Consider the following 15,482-nt stretch of genomic DNA (forward strand, 5'->3'; position numbering starts at 1 on the left):
CTCATCTGATAAATGCTACTTGAGAAACCTCTCTTCTCTTTCTTCTGGATCATCATCCATGTTTTATCCTCTTGATGGATTTAGATTAGAAATCAAGATAAATCAGATTAAAGATGATCAGCATCACCTCTTGGTAATGCAATACTAATTAATGTGTCAATAATCTTACAATTTCTTAGAAAAAGATTTGCAGGGATTTGTATTTATGTCACCAGTCTTGTTTAATGCTACACATGTGATGCAATTAAATCCTTTGGAGGTCTTAATTGTAATTAAAGGAATGATGTTTTCTTCTATGGAGATTGATTGTATTGATCAGATCCCTTTGGTACCTTGCAAACCAAACATGTTAGTACCACAGCAGATATTGGTAAAGAAAAAAAAAGGCTCAATTTTGCATCAGGCAAACATTATGAAGAAAGGGAGTACATTGAACTCTGTGAAGAAAATTTGTATGAAATTGTTTCATATTCTTTAATAATAAGTTCTTGAAGTTCAAAAGTTAAATTCAAATTGATATCAATTATTCTTTCCAAAGAGTCATACAAAAGAAGCTCAAGTTCCCATTCAGATTGTCGCAGTTAGAATAAAATAGCAAAGATTTAATTGGTCAGAGGGAACTGGAATGAAAGGTCATTCACCTAGTCAGATTTCCTGACAATTTGAAAGGGCACAATAGTTTCATGATTTATGTTGGAAGAGTATAGGCCAAACCCTTCATTAGCGAGTTTCTCCTTCACTAATTGGTTTAGTAATTGCTTCTCCTTTGGAATTCAGTGGAAACTCAGAGCTCCTTCTTCCATTTACAGAAAGGTCAGTGTGGTACGTTTTCCAAGATGGACAACTCAAGGAGTGCCCACTTTTTGTATGTTTACACAGAGACAACAACTTCTCATAACAATATTTCATGGAAACTTTGCCCAGGGTGGCACAAACCTAGCAACATAAAGGTGGTCTTCGGTGGTCTTCAAGTGGATAGTGGAGCAATTTGTCTGATTTAATTCCCAAGTAAAATTGAGAGATATTCAAACATGATTCAAAACCAAATCTCCATCATTACATTTTTCATAACAGTGCTACTCTGTAATATGCTTAATGTATATAACCGTATACCATACATGCACCTGTTCTTATCTAATGTACCGCAGCTGCACTCCAAATTGTCGGCATGGTGTTACATAGTTCAAACAAAAGGAAGATTGTATGAAGATGTAAGAAAACACTAGAATAAAAATCATTCAATTTAAAGCTAGTCTTTGTTCAATTTCCCTTATAAGACACTTACGGCTTTCCTTGTCGATAGTCTCTACCAATAGGTGAAATACATCTTTTCTGCAACATGATTGTACATGTTAAAGGTAATGATGAGTTTTCCATCTTTATTATCACATTTATCTTTTGCTAACATAGCTAGACGTTTAGTACTTCTACTTCTACGACGATACTCAGCAGGATCCATAAGTCAGGATGTAGTGCTGAGGAATAAACTATGACAGTATGGTAGTATGACAGCTAGTTGCCAAACCCTATGAAATCCCATCAAAGTATTGAAACAATATTGGTCTCAGACAAGTGTTTCCTCTTTCATATTGAAAATTAGAAGATGCTATTTGAATGTGATTCACACACTTGTGTTTTATCATCATTTTTAAGTACAAAGATTCCTGCTTTAAAAGTCCTTCAGAGTCTTGCGCTAGGCTAGATCAGAACCCAATCTCCCATGGTGACTGTTTTCACGCTGCCTGGAGCGGCCTGGAGCGCAGACTGCAGGGTTTATGTTACTGTGAATGGCAACTTGCTAGCTCAGCTCATGTATCAAATCAGCTATCTTGCTAAATCAGAGGCAGAGAGATGCAAAGCTTTCAAACACTGATTGTTCTTTAAAGGGAAAGTATCATTGAATCCTACAGTGTTTGATGCACAGGAAGATCACCCATAATTCACTTTTGTACGTGTTATCGGCGTCCCTTTATGATTCCTTTAAATTGACCTCTAACGTTACTTCCTATTTCATCCTCTCCTACTTCCAGTCCTTCTACATGAAATTCTTGGGATCTTAATCCACTCTTGTTACTAAGTTATTAGTTTGAAGAGTAAAGCGGCTTCTTGATTTGGATTCGGCTTGATGCAAGAGGAAGGGGGGTCAAGAGGTTAAATGTTAAGCACCCCCCACAGGAGTTAGAAACCCCCCATTTCGATTTTTGAAAGTTTAGAAATTTGTTTTGATAACCGTGATATTTCAAGCTGGGAAGGAAATTTGCAACAAATAAGCCCTGATTTGGGTGTAATTTTCTTGCCTAATCCACGGAGCATATTTAGGAGAGTTAGAGGGAGAGAGAACGAGAGACTTTGTAACCTCATCTTTTGAACTTGAGACCTGTGGGTGGTGGGTAACATGAATTCCATTTCAATTTTCATAACAGTGTGATACATGGAAAAGAAGAGTCATATTTTGGGGGTATGGATTCTTGTGAAGATAACCCATGAATGTACTTAAAAGTAGAAATGATGACTGTGGCAAGTTTGTCTTTTCTTTGGAAGCTTGATGGGAGGTCTGGAGGATGATAGAATGGTTGTTTTTATTTTTAATAGCAATTATTATTCGTCGAGGAATGAGTGGGTAAGCAGGTGTAACTATGCCAGCAAGAAATCATGAGGAGTGGGAGGAGGAGGGGGGGGGGGGGGGGGGGCAAAGTTTGTAGTGAGGGGGGTAAATTGATACTTGAAGCAATGAATAGAGGAGGGGAATTGGATCAGTGACGAGGTGTGGAAGAAAGTTCCAAGTGAATAAAAGAGATAATCACAAGATAAAAAGGTGTGCTTTGAGTTATTTTATAGGCTTCTTCATAAAAGGGCAGATGAGCTCATGAATAGATGCTTTGAGAGCTTTCTTGAAAGATGGCAGTTTTAAAATCACGCTTTGTCCAAACAGTTGCAATGGATACTATTCACAAATTTAAAGTCAAACCTTTGCATGTATCACCTCGGAAAGAATGACCGGGAGTTACCCCAACAGATCGTTTGATATAGGGCAAACCACATTATTTGAGTAGTGTCGGGGTTATATCCATCTCGTAGATCTCTGAATAATCTTAGTGCATTAAAGATTGATGAATGGTATTTTACTTGTTTTGTAAGGAATGAAAAATGCAGGCAAAATTAGGTTTTAGTGTGGATTACGAAAGCTCAGGTCGAAGGTTCAGCGTGATTGCATTGCCGCAAAACTAGATTTCAATTGAGATGGCGTGTTAAACAACACAAACTCTATTTACCTGATTGTTGTCGTAGGCCATTGATACATCCAGTCAATGTGCCAGGGCTTTCTTCGTGCATTTTTAACCAAGAAACCCATAATCACCTGCAACCGTTTGATGTGGTTTCTAGCGCTTGCTTACCATACATGCCAAGCCCCATTAAGTCAGCTACAAGTGTGATAATGTCCGCTATCACCAATTGAAAGGTGGCAAAACCATAATCAGCTGTCATTGGTCTTTGTGCGTGCCTTGTGATATATTACAACTCGCCTTGTTCAAGGTTTGTTTAATGAGCATGCAATTGTTGAACTTGATCGGTTCGGGTGTGAAACGGAGTGTCAAGCTTTTGTTGGTAGAGATCAAATCAAGAAACCTTTTGTGCGTCTCATTTTTCAGCTCATTTGTGCAACAGAAATTGGCCAGGGTATTTATGAATTGTAATCTGTAAATACTACAAGCACGAGCAAGTTCATGCCATTCTGAATCTGTGATATTTACTTTAATGCCATTACTTTTCCTTTCGGAAGTCACTCACCTTTGCAACGAGGTGCCCTTTTTTCAATTATTGGGGTTATAATCCAGCCTAATTTCTCCATTTTGATATAAGGATATTGATAAAAGGAAGAAAACCTCAAATTGCAGGTACTTAACTCTGAAGGATTTTCATTTCATTCAAGCTTCTAAATGAAATATGACATGACTTTTCAAGAAGGGATTAAGCAACCGCATTTTGATTTGCTCATCAAAATTTCTATTTACTCAGCAATATGTAATAAGAGAAAATGACTGCAAAGCAAATGTCCCATAATATTGAATCACATTAAAAAATAGAATTTTCTTCAAGATGTGCAAGGTTGTGTTCCTTTGGAAAATGTCTATTGTGATTAAACCGAGTTGCTTGCTCTCTAATCCCCTTTGTGATCAGCTTCTCAACATCATTACCTTTATCATCATCATCATCATCATCATCATCATTATCATCATCATTCCCATCGTCATTGTAATCATCAATGCTCCTTTTTTCACAAAGCACATTCACTCCTTCCATATCTCCCTTAGATTGTCTTCCATTTTGAATGTAATTACAAATTAGGGATACAACCAACCTCCCAGGTCATTCCACTCAAATGGAAATCAGTGTCACTCTCCTCGAACTGGGTTAAAAAAACATGAATATAGAACTTATTCATTTGATGCTTAATTTATTTTCTATTCCGTTTTTGTCTTCTCTTGTCTGCAGATCTGCAGGGCAATGGTCTCGCACAGTACAGCCGTGAAGGGGTTAAAGACTTCTCCCTGATTTACACAGACACAGATGAAGATCAACTTCTGGTTGGCGCCAGGTATGTCTACAATTTGGTATATTCATGTCAGAGTTCTTATTTTATTCTTTATATTACCATATGGCAAGGACATAAGTGCCACTTTAGAGTAATTTTTTTCTCCATATGCATAGTTTTTTGAGACCAGATACATGAAGTTGCTTAACTGTTGAAAACGTAATATGGAATGTTTAAAACTGAACACGTCCTTCAAACTTTGTACATTCAAATGAGGGCATATTAACTAATGATCAATTAATTGATAGCTTTTTTACAAAATAAATGTGATATCAAAATACTTTTTTTCTAGATTTACGTGATTTAAGAGACTTAATCACATGTTCCAATCATGTAAAACATATAGATTTTTATTTTTTACGTTGAGGAACTTGCGAAAAGGAATCGTCTGGTTTTTAAAACTGTTTCTTTATGTGTTAATTCACAGTAATCATGAAACATTCAGATTTAAATGTCAAACATGTCTATGTACAGTCATTGTCTAATGAAAGGCTTTTAATAACTTATTAATTCAAGAGAGGAGAACTACACATCATCAAATTTAAACAAAAGCAAATAATGGTCATCCAGAATCTCATCTTTATCTACTTTAAAAGTCATCTTCTTTACACTGAACGAAAGATGATAAGGTGGAAACATGTGAGGATCCCTCCTTGTAAAACACCCTCGCTTCATCTATACCCTGCAATCTTTTATTTACATCCCACGTATCTTTGTTGAATCCAACAAATCTTAACACCAATGCCTCCAGGGGAAATACAGAGTCACTGTCCAGACAAGCATTCAACTCTCTAACGAACAACCCCCAAAAGAGAGAGGTATTCAACATGGAGAATGTTACCTTGGAATGTAACCGATCTGAATGGCGACATTTGTACCCACCCATAATGGCGTTTAATCAAAGCTTCTGCATGTCCCTAATTGTTTGGACGAGCATCTTTCCTCGGGTAATGCGATCCTCCTGATTGGAATAAAAATTCAAATTGCCATGTCCCAATTGGATTTTTGCAAGATTTCTTGAAGCCGACCAAGGGATGATTACGCCAAATGAAAGTTTCAATTTTTTTTGAGTGGAGGGATGCGCTCATAATGGGAAGGGCATAATTTCACCACTCGATGTAGCAAAGTGGAATGAATTTTATGAACATAGAATCTTCCTTCTTGAAATTGTCATTTATGGGAGAAAGTGGATGAACACTTATTTTTTTTCTTCTCTTGTATATTTCTCCATGTCTTTGTCCCTTTATGTAACTTTCAAATGACAATCATACAAGTTATGCGCTGAAATCCAAAGGGACATTTATTCAGCAGAAGATGTAGAAAAACATTCTCTTGCCTCTCACCAAACAGAATAATGAGAAATAAGTTTTATCATGATGAAAGCAATTTTGTTCAATAATGCTCACTTTCTTTGCCTTCCAGAGATACATTATTGCGACTAAGCCTGGACACATTATCAGAAATAGAGGTAAGTATTCATCAGAATAATTATTTGAGAGTATCTATTGATGAGAGATGGAAATTGAGAGTTTGGTTTGCATGGGGATGATTTAGGTTCAATCTGCAAAGTTTTTACTCATCAAAAGTATTTCAAGGTATACTCAATTATCCTGAATCACAACTGGGATCATCATGTTTGCATTCTTTGTGAGATATTATATTATATGCCCAGGTACGATGCACAGAATGAGCTGCGGTCTTAAGTATCATTTACATACCAAATTATTCTGGTAAAAAGTTGTTTTTCTATATGAGAGATGTAAAATGAGCAGATTATCATTCAAAGCAATGCACTTTTTGGACAAGCTTTATGTCCAGGTAGATAATAAAACCAATGAATTTATGGAGTGATTTAAGGATTCGACCTCCAATATTCGGAGCTAACCTGAAGAAAAAAAGCAATGGGAATGTTATGTCTTTTTTTAAAGAAAAGTATGTTGGTTGTCATTTGAAATTTTGGAGAACAAAACGAGACCAAACGATTTAGTACCATCCTTCAGTGACAAAATAAATGGCTCATTTCATTTCTTTTGAATAGACTTTTCTTCCAAAGTACAATCTAATGCATATTGACTGAAGGATGATACCAAACTAGTATTTCAAAAAGCAGTAGAAAGAGTTTGGCTAAAGAAGACTTTGTGAATGCTCTTGTTTCTTCTCTTGAAACATATTGAATGAATTAGGAAGAAGTAGATGCAATCTTTTCTTCACACCAAATTCATGGTTATCGGGCAGATACTTTCTTCTCTTACAAAATATACTAAAGTCACCTCAAACTCCACTGGCAAACAAAATATGTATAGGATGAATGATTTGATGTAGAATCTGTGGGCATTTAGACTATTAGGTAGATCTCCATAGATAATAAAAGGGTAACACAAAGGAACGTTATACATTTAATTGACAAAATCTTAAGTACTATAACTCTGAATGAGACAAAGGGATTCAACAACTTAAATTGCTACATCTGAAGGATAAAGTGCCTGTTAGCCCCTATTGGGTTTGAAGACATTAGAACTCCTATACCTCCCACCAGTTTTGAATGTGTCTTAAGGGTGCATTTCCATGTCGTAAAGTTTTCATGTCTGTTCATTTGAGCATGGCTAAAGATAGCAGGGATCAGAGTTGTGGTTTACATGTCCCTATCGGGTCACCGTGGCTGTTTTAAATCTACATGGCAAATCTTGAAACTGTGACTTGAATAAGTCGTTATGCTAGGTCATTTCAAGATAGGCACCTCATCATTTCTTTCGCTTTAACAGTGAAATATCTCCTTAACCGCTCATTGATGTTATCACCCAGTCCCAACAATATATCACACCACTTCCCAACCAATATTGACTTATTCTACTAACCCCCTTTTTGTCCATTCTCTCCCCAGTTCATATCTGAATCAAAGAGGGAAATATTGTCACTCAAAAAAATTAATATCTTTGGCAAACATTAGATCCGCTCATTCCGTTTCTTTGAACTTGATGACTGTGGTGTGTGTGAGTGCAGCCAGTAAATTGGGGTCACTATTGGCATTGGGCAAACTAAACCTTGTGATACGAGTTTGGAAATGTGTTTGCTTGAATTGTTCTTGGTGTTGAAAGGGAGATGCTAGAGCGTTGACGAACGAACGAACGTCAGTTGCAGGTAGTTGGTATCATTCGTAAAATGGATTGGCATGAAGATGAGAGAGGGCAGAGAGAGAGAGAGAGAGAGAGAGAGGGGGGGGGGGCTGCAGACAGACATAAAGACAACAAAACAGAGAGTTTATATTTTACCAGGATTGAATAAAATTACAAATTATTGTAAAGATATAGTAATTTTGGAGGAACAATAGAAGTTGGATAGGATTTACTAAAAAGAGAAATATTAGAGACCTGATTGGAAAGGAATGAAAAAAAGTGCAGAAGGAAGTTGAGAGAATGAAATAAATTATGCAGTGGAGTTTGATGAAAACAGTTTGCCAATTTGTTTATAAAGCTTGCAGTTGGCATACTTTTCAGGGATGGCAAGAGAAGAAATGATTAGGGATGAAGTAAAATCGTAAAGAAGACGGTTACAAAATAATTAAAAACGGATCATCCCTTTAACTTATGGATAAAAAGAAACAAAACTCTGGAATGCATCATATGGTGAATTACGTGAAAGTGAAGCAAAGGAAAAAGGACAAAAAACAAACCAAAATGTGACTTATCTGAGGTAGAATCAACAAAAAATGGAAATAGAAAAGATACGATACCAGATAAGATAGAGGAAAACTAAAGAGCATCAGTGATAGTGAGAATACATGAAAAAACATAAGAATTAGCATCAAGGTAGAGATTGATGTTTGAGATTGATATTGAATGCCGATGCTCGCCTGTAGCAATGGCAGATCCTCTAACCTACTCCATGCTCTCTCTAGAAATAAAAGATACAGTCCTTGGCAGCTAATATCAAATGTATTATTGTTCCATCAAATTTGGGTGCAAGTTCATGGCTAGTTTGAAGCAAGGAATGTTCGGTCCTCCGAACAAATCATATATTTTTCATCTTTTCTTACATTTTGTTGTTTCATTTCCTTCTTTACAGAAAGCAGAGTGGAAGCCTAATGAGATAAACCAAGCCATATGCGAGAGCAAGGGCGAATCACCAGTAAGTAGAAACCTTCAGTTCTTTTTTAGGGTGTTTTTGTTTTGTTTGATACATTTCTCCCAATTTTAATCAATACATACCATTCTTTGTATCTTAATGTTTTCTTTAAGACCCAGGGATATATTCAATAACTTGTGTCATTTACATGAAGTAACTGCCTATGAACTTGTCCCTACTTAAGTCCAAGATGTACCACATTTGACCTTAATTAATATAGCATAGATGACCATAACTGGTTTGGTATACAAGGCAGCAATCCTTCTTTTTTTTTAAATTATATATTTTATTCTTTTACTGAAATATTACTATATGCTGCTCGTTCTGCTTGCAAATTTTATCTTAAAATAGAGGATTTAATAAAAGTCTGAAGCTTGTTCCAGATCCATGGGAACGTCCCATATGGTATTAGGTCATGAATAAATTTGTGCAAGGTTATATAGGCCCTATATATCTGGGTTTTTGACCACATCGTCGTCAGCGGCAAGGCATGGTTATGATAAAGAGGAAACTGGGTTTGTGTTTCAAACTTATACCGATTCCTTGCGGGGCTCTGTCGGCTTCAGGGCACTTTCTAGAATTTCATATACACACCTGGTTCATGCCCTTGAACCGTTCCACTTCTGAAATTTGCGCAAACAGAGCGGATTCACTTCCTCGCCCATCGCAAACCCATTTCCCTTTTTTTCTCCCCCCCCCCCTCCCCACAGATGAAATCATGATTGTCAAATCCAATATAGTTTAAGATTTCTGCTAAATATCAGCACTTCATTTTTTCCGTCTGTATCCCTCAAATTCTATCAATGGGGTTTCTGTAATAAATGGACAGAAATGTTGCTTTTCATCTCTTTTAAAATGATTTGATTTTCCCTTGTACTTCTTGCTTCTAGAAGTGGAATGCACTTTCCTGTGCTGTAAATGAAGTTTGCAAAAGACTGATAAGGCAATATTTTCCAATTTCATTCGCACGCAAACACTATGTTGAGAAAAGATGCATCTAGGTCTCCTTGTTATGTGAAGGTCTTCTTTTCAAGAAAAAAAAAAGGTCTTTGCTTTTTACGGTAATGAAAAAGTATTATCGTGCACATACACATCAAATTTAAACTTTAGAGCCCAACAAGTGCTATGAATTCTACATTCTAACCTTGACCTTCTAGAGAAGTAAAGTCACATTAAGTGTCTTTGAAACATGAAGGAACACAAGCTATCTACCATTGGATCTAGAGACAGAGAGATTATCCATTACCTTGTCAAAATAATAAGCCCTTTTCCTGTCCTTGTTTGATCAACGTAAGTGTATACATCCATATTGTTCAATAAATGACAACTTGTGCTAAAATGTCTCTGTGGATTTCGGGTGTTTTGCTAGTACCATATTGAGAAGCAATTTTCATGGAAGATCAACATTTCTCTGCTTCTTGAGGCACCCCTTCAAGTTAATGAAAATAAGTTTGGCATTTGAAACAGGTCTTTAAGTCATTAAAAACGATCCTACTTGACATTAGTTGTGTCAGCCCAAGGTAACATCATCGTTCTTTTAGGGTCCCTCTCACAATTGTTGAATCTCTTTTACAGCTTATATGTTTCTGTAAAGGTTACCTTGTTCAACTTGAGAATACAAATGTCTGAAAAGATGGCAGGGTGTTTCATTTTGTGCACACCTGTTTCTCAGGGTTTGCCCCTCAGTCCTCATGTCTGTTCTTTGAGCAAGAATTTTGTAGAGAGAAAATATCTGGGTTGTTCCTCTTCACGTTTACCTCTCTGTCTCTGTCTCTGGTGCTTCAAGTCAAATGTTCCTCTGTAAGAGGGAGTAATTGATGTGGCTTTCTTTTGAAACTCTTCTCCACTTTTCCATACTGATCTAATATTCATAATGCTAGTGCGAAGAAAATAACTATAACCCTTTGGCCTGTGATTCTAACGTGTCAACATCTTTTAGAATGCAGTATGAGGGTGATAGATTAACTTGCTAATGCCAATAAATCTGAAGCATGAGCAGCTGATTAAGTTTTAAATTATATGACGTTGTTTAAGGATTTAGTTAGTTGTCATTTTGGTGTTGGTATTATAAAGCCATAGAGAAATCAGAGCTAAAGTAGCGAAATACCAATCATGGCAATTTGACTTGTCAAATCTTCTCTCTTCTAGGAAAACCCGGTGTCACTGATTAAATATGATTCATCTGCAAATGTTTCTTTAGTCCAATGTCACGTTTCACTGTCAAGCTCGCCTTAAGATCAGAGAATATCTCTTACATGGTTCTTGATACGTGGGTCTACATCTTTTCCCTGTATGTGTTCATGAAGTATTGCGTTGTGACGGGTTGGAGGAAACCCTCTCGACACCGCCAGAAGGTGCAGCCGCTAACGCTCTTCCTGCTGATGGCAGATAAGAGCCAAGCACGTAATCACTCTCTTCTCGAGTGCTACCAGGTTCTTTCAAAGGCATTCTCATACCTACTCCAGTTTCTCTGCTCTCATTTTGACAAAAGATTGAAATAACAAACAGATGGATCACCTGTAAGGAAGTGACATTAGACTTTAGAGAAAGGCCTAAGACGTTCGTTGCTACCTCCGAGAGAGTTACCTCATCATGATTCAGATATTCCTTCAAGCATCAATAAGAGAAACTGAACAAGTAATCCAGAAATGGGATTCCCCCCTCATACGATTGCCAAGACTTTGAGGAAGGGGAGTTAAGAAAGCGATAAAGCATCTTCCAGACTTGAGGAGTGATTTTGAGGAGTATTACGTCAAGGGCGAAAGAACGAAACCAGACAACCATGTCAATTTGTTCAATATGTTGTTGATAATCTCATTCAGCCATGAGTTATTCAGAAGGGCCTGCCCCATGCCACACCTATGTTTTAAATGTTGGTATTGTTTTGTAGGTTGTTGTGATTTGGGACATGTATGTCATTTTCCAGATAAGATCTACCAAAGAAATAGCATTTGATTATTAGGAGGGGAAAAGGGTAGAAATGATTAATAAAAAAGTGAAAAGGGAATGGGTATAAAGTGCAGTGTCTTTGTGTCAGCTGGTCTGTGTGTGCAGTTATAGCATGTAGTTTGCACCTTGATAGAGCAATTCCCCCTGATTTTTCCCTTCATTTTGAGGCTAATATCTTCCCTATTACTGTAAAAATCCCCAGGGTAGAGATTTTGACTGGGGTTTTTCCTCTAAATTACTTCTCAAGCGATCTAGGCTTCGTGAGTCATCTAATTAGATTGCAGTTTGATCAAGATTTAGATGTCACATATTTAAAGCGTTATCCCGTCCAGGCCTGTCTGAAGCCATGCTAATTATATCCCACTTCTGGGTTGGAATCATGAGAAAAATATTGATATATATCGATAGTAAATGAAAAGTCCTTGAATCATGACACATTAAGGTGGGACATGCTAATTGAGTTTCATGGATTCATGGATTCAATTTCAAAGTTAGGATATGCATTATTTGATCCATGTGTAAAGAGAGACTGAAAGGCTCTGAAGAGTTGAGGGCATCATTGTCCAGTTTCCCCCTGACCATTTCCTCATTAAGAATTACGGACCGGACCAAAGAACATTCCATTTGGGATCTGTAGAAATAAGGAGATGGTTATTGCAAGGTTAGTACAAAATTGGCAAAGCAATCATTGCATATGTTGAAAGAAGAAAGAGAAGAAAAGGATGAGCAAAATATTTATTTGTAGAAGCAAATTTGCAGAGAAACAGTGAGAACATACTGAAAAATAGCTCCTATACATTTGTTCTGTATTTTAATTTTAGTTTTTGTGGCTGTAATTTTATAGATGAAAAAAGTTTTAAATGATCAAAATTCAGGTGTATTAAATCTATAAACCTTAGGATCGAATAGTGTAGTAGAAAAGTAAAGGTAGAGGGGGTGCATGGTAGAACGTTGGAAACACCTAGTCCACTAATTAAAAAATCAGGGTTGGGGGGGGGGGGGCAGAAGCTTATGATATAACTGTGAAGTAGCATTATGGGTAAATTTAATACTGAATTAATGTGCATAGAAAATATACACAAACTTGATGAATCAGTCATACTTTGAAAATTTGAACCGGAGGGGTTGTTTTGATGGCGTGAGGCATACTTGTGGGCTTAACTAACAGGAAATCAACATTGTCATGTGCAGGCACGCTGACTTGTTCTGCTGCCCTCGACGTGTCACAACCATCGTCATTAACGCTGACACGTTACGCAGATGAGCACGTCTTGTTCTCGCAAGACGTGCCTCCCGAATATCATTTTTAGTTTTGCTTTCATAAACGTTTCTTTCTTAGCGATACGTGATAACTAGTATAGGAAAATGATAATTTGAAAATGGAGTGTGATGAGGATGATTGATATTAGAGATGATATCATTCATGTGTAATCATTAAGAGCAGTATCCTATATATGTCAATCATTAAACTGGTACTTCATGAAGAAATCAAGAAGCCCCCTCCCCCAAAAGGAGGTGCAGTGAATATAGGCATTTTCCATTGACAAGGGCTGAAAAGCATCCTTTAGTTTCTACCATCGAATTTGCTTACTTTTCCATAAAAAGTATTTTCACACCTTTTTTTTTCTTGGGACATATATGTATTTCTCCTGCAATCATCTCTTAAGAAATTAGTTGTTTTGAGATGTACTACGCAGTGCTGTAACTGTAATCAGATTTAAAACCAATTTCATTCCAAGATACATTTCCGATTCCTTCAGGTACATGTGAACATGATATTGCAGAGTGTTTGAGTAATTCAGTTACTATCTAATCCCCGATACATCAAGAAAGTCGTTATTGGACAATCTCTTACAAGGTATTCCGGAAATCATCAAACAGGTGTGGATATCTTACAGGGTCTTCATTACATAATCTGATTATCTTATATCCATGGCAGGAGCGTTATCGAATTAGGAATGGAGAAATTTACTCATTACAGGACTTAATTTCTTTCCGCCCTTAATTTTTGTTAATGCACTTGATACACTCATCTTTTTAAAGTTTCTTCCTTTTAAAATAATCTAGTTATTTTTATACTATATGCATATTTATCCATCCTCAAAGAATTCCTTTCTTGTCAGAGTTTTTTACTATTTTTTATATCTGTGACTTTTTCTCACGTCTTTCTTCTCAGTCATTTGATCCTAAAGTTATGCTTCCATTAGACCCCTTGTTTTATCTGTATGCTCTCCGCCCACTCCTCACTTGTTCTGTAATATCCTCATTCTGTCCATCTTATTTTCCCTCCTCTCCTCCTTTCATACTCCCTCAACCTTTTTTCTCAGCTATTTTACTTTCAAGTATTTTGTTTTCACCACTCTCTTAGTCTGTTTGATATCTCACTTGTATCTGTTTAGTTCTTAATCGCACCATCCAATTTTCTTGCCTCTTCCTCTTTCTTTTTCTCTCATCCCTTTTCCCATGCATACCTCCTCATCCCATCATCCCACCCCCATCTTGGCTCCCAGGGTATCTGACACAAAACTCCCTCAATCGTCTTCTGGCTCCATAATGGTCATAAAAGATGCCACATGATACGTCTCTCTCCCTCCTAACATTCTCAAACATTCAAGATTAAGCTGACCAATCAGAGATAATCTCTCAAATACTTCTGCCGAGCAATTTGCTGTAAATGTCAAGTTTAATGCTGTCTACATAATGTTCCGGTTGAGTGACGCGGAAGTTGCTCCTGTAGCAGAGCTGGGGTCAGTCAAATGAGAGTTTACCCCGGTGAGAATTGTGAGAAATTGTGTGAAGTGACAGCTTACGACATTGATTACACTTCAGATGTGATTTGAATTTGAACCCCTCCATGCAAAGTGGAAGTGATTTTGGATGAATTGAACAAAAGTGCATTCAATTGCCACTTGTACTATGAGTGCAAGGTTGCACATAAACAAAACGAGACTATAAAAGAACAGAAAGATATGAAATTTCATCTCAACCATTAAAAGTTCTTGAATTTTCCTACAAAATTTGTGCAAATACATTTCTCTTAAATAAGAAGCAAAGACACAACCCTGGCCCCAGTTTTGTAAATGATTAGGTGAATTAAATCAAGATAACGCATTCAATATAAAAAAAAGCAGCTAATGTGATATGAATACCATCTTGTTCCTTGTTGGAACAAACGTTTAAATACTCCTTCATTCAGAACTAATGGAATACAGCAGAGATGATCCTTTAGGCCAATATATTCAGTATTGAGTACGAGTTTACACCTATCACCAGCCTCTGATTTGCCCCTTTGAGCGGCAATCTACATTTTGTCGGTGTAGAATGAGGAGCGAGGTGTCAACCAACTGTCGTCCATGAATTTTTCACGAAGCCAATGAGCTCTTCAATGGCGTGTCTTCCATAGACGTGAACAAAACTGCCGAACATGTTTTAAAGGAATCTTCACACATTTCCCATCTATATCTACTGAAATATTTTTGATGTGGGCGTTGTCATGTACCCACATGACTAAACCTTTGTCTGTGACTTTGTTTCTTTTTTTCTCTTTTCACTCTATAACATAGTATTAATATAATACAACCGCAGGAAATCAGAGACTTTTGAGAGAAAAATATTATGTTTGTATTCTTAAGAAAGACATGTCAAAGGGTTTTTGTTAGGGGTAGGGGTCCATATTATCATTTGAGCCTTGACAATACTCTTTATGATGAGTGACTGTTCTTTGAAAATTAATGGTCATTGAAGAAAGTAATTTCATATGGGAAATTGTCTTTCACTTGAGATTTTTTAAATTCAGATGTCACAAATTCTCATACAT

At 36.8% G+C, this 15,482-nt stretch overlaps 1 protein-coding gene across 1 annotated transcript in view; it reads left to right on the top strand.

The window, feature by feature from the left end:
- The first annotated feature begins 4,462 nt into the window (after positions 1–4,462).
- The window catches only part of LOC580797 (semaphorin-5A), a 103,337-nt gene continuing 92,317 nt past the window's right edge, over positions 4,463–15,482 (top strand). The window contains exons 1-3 of the mRNA XM_011664005.2: positions 4,463–4,597; positions 6,017–6,062; positions 8,657–8,719. The gene's annotated coding sequence lies outside the window, so the exon portion shown is untranslated. The remainder of the gene's footprint in view (positions 4,598–6,016; positions 6,063–8,656; positions 8,720–15,482) is intronic.

Source organism: Strongylocentrotus purpuratus, unplaced genomic scaffold (genome assembly GCF_000002235.5).
Source record: "Strongylocentrotus purpuratus isolate Spur 01 unplaced genomic scaffold, Spur_5.0 spur5_scaffold_6, whole genome shotgun sequence".
In the NCBI taxonomy this organism is placed as follows: Eukaryota; Metazoa; Echinodermata; class Echinoidea; order Camarodonta; family Strongylocentrotidae; genus Strongylocentrotus; species Strongylocentrotus purpuratus.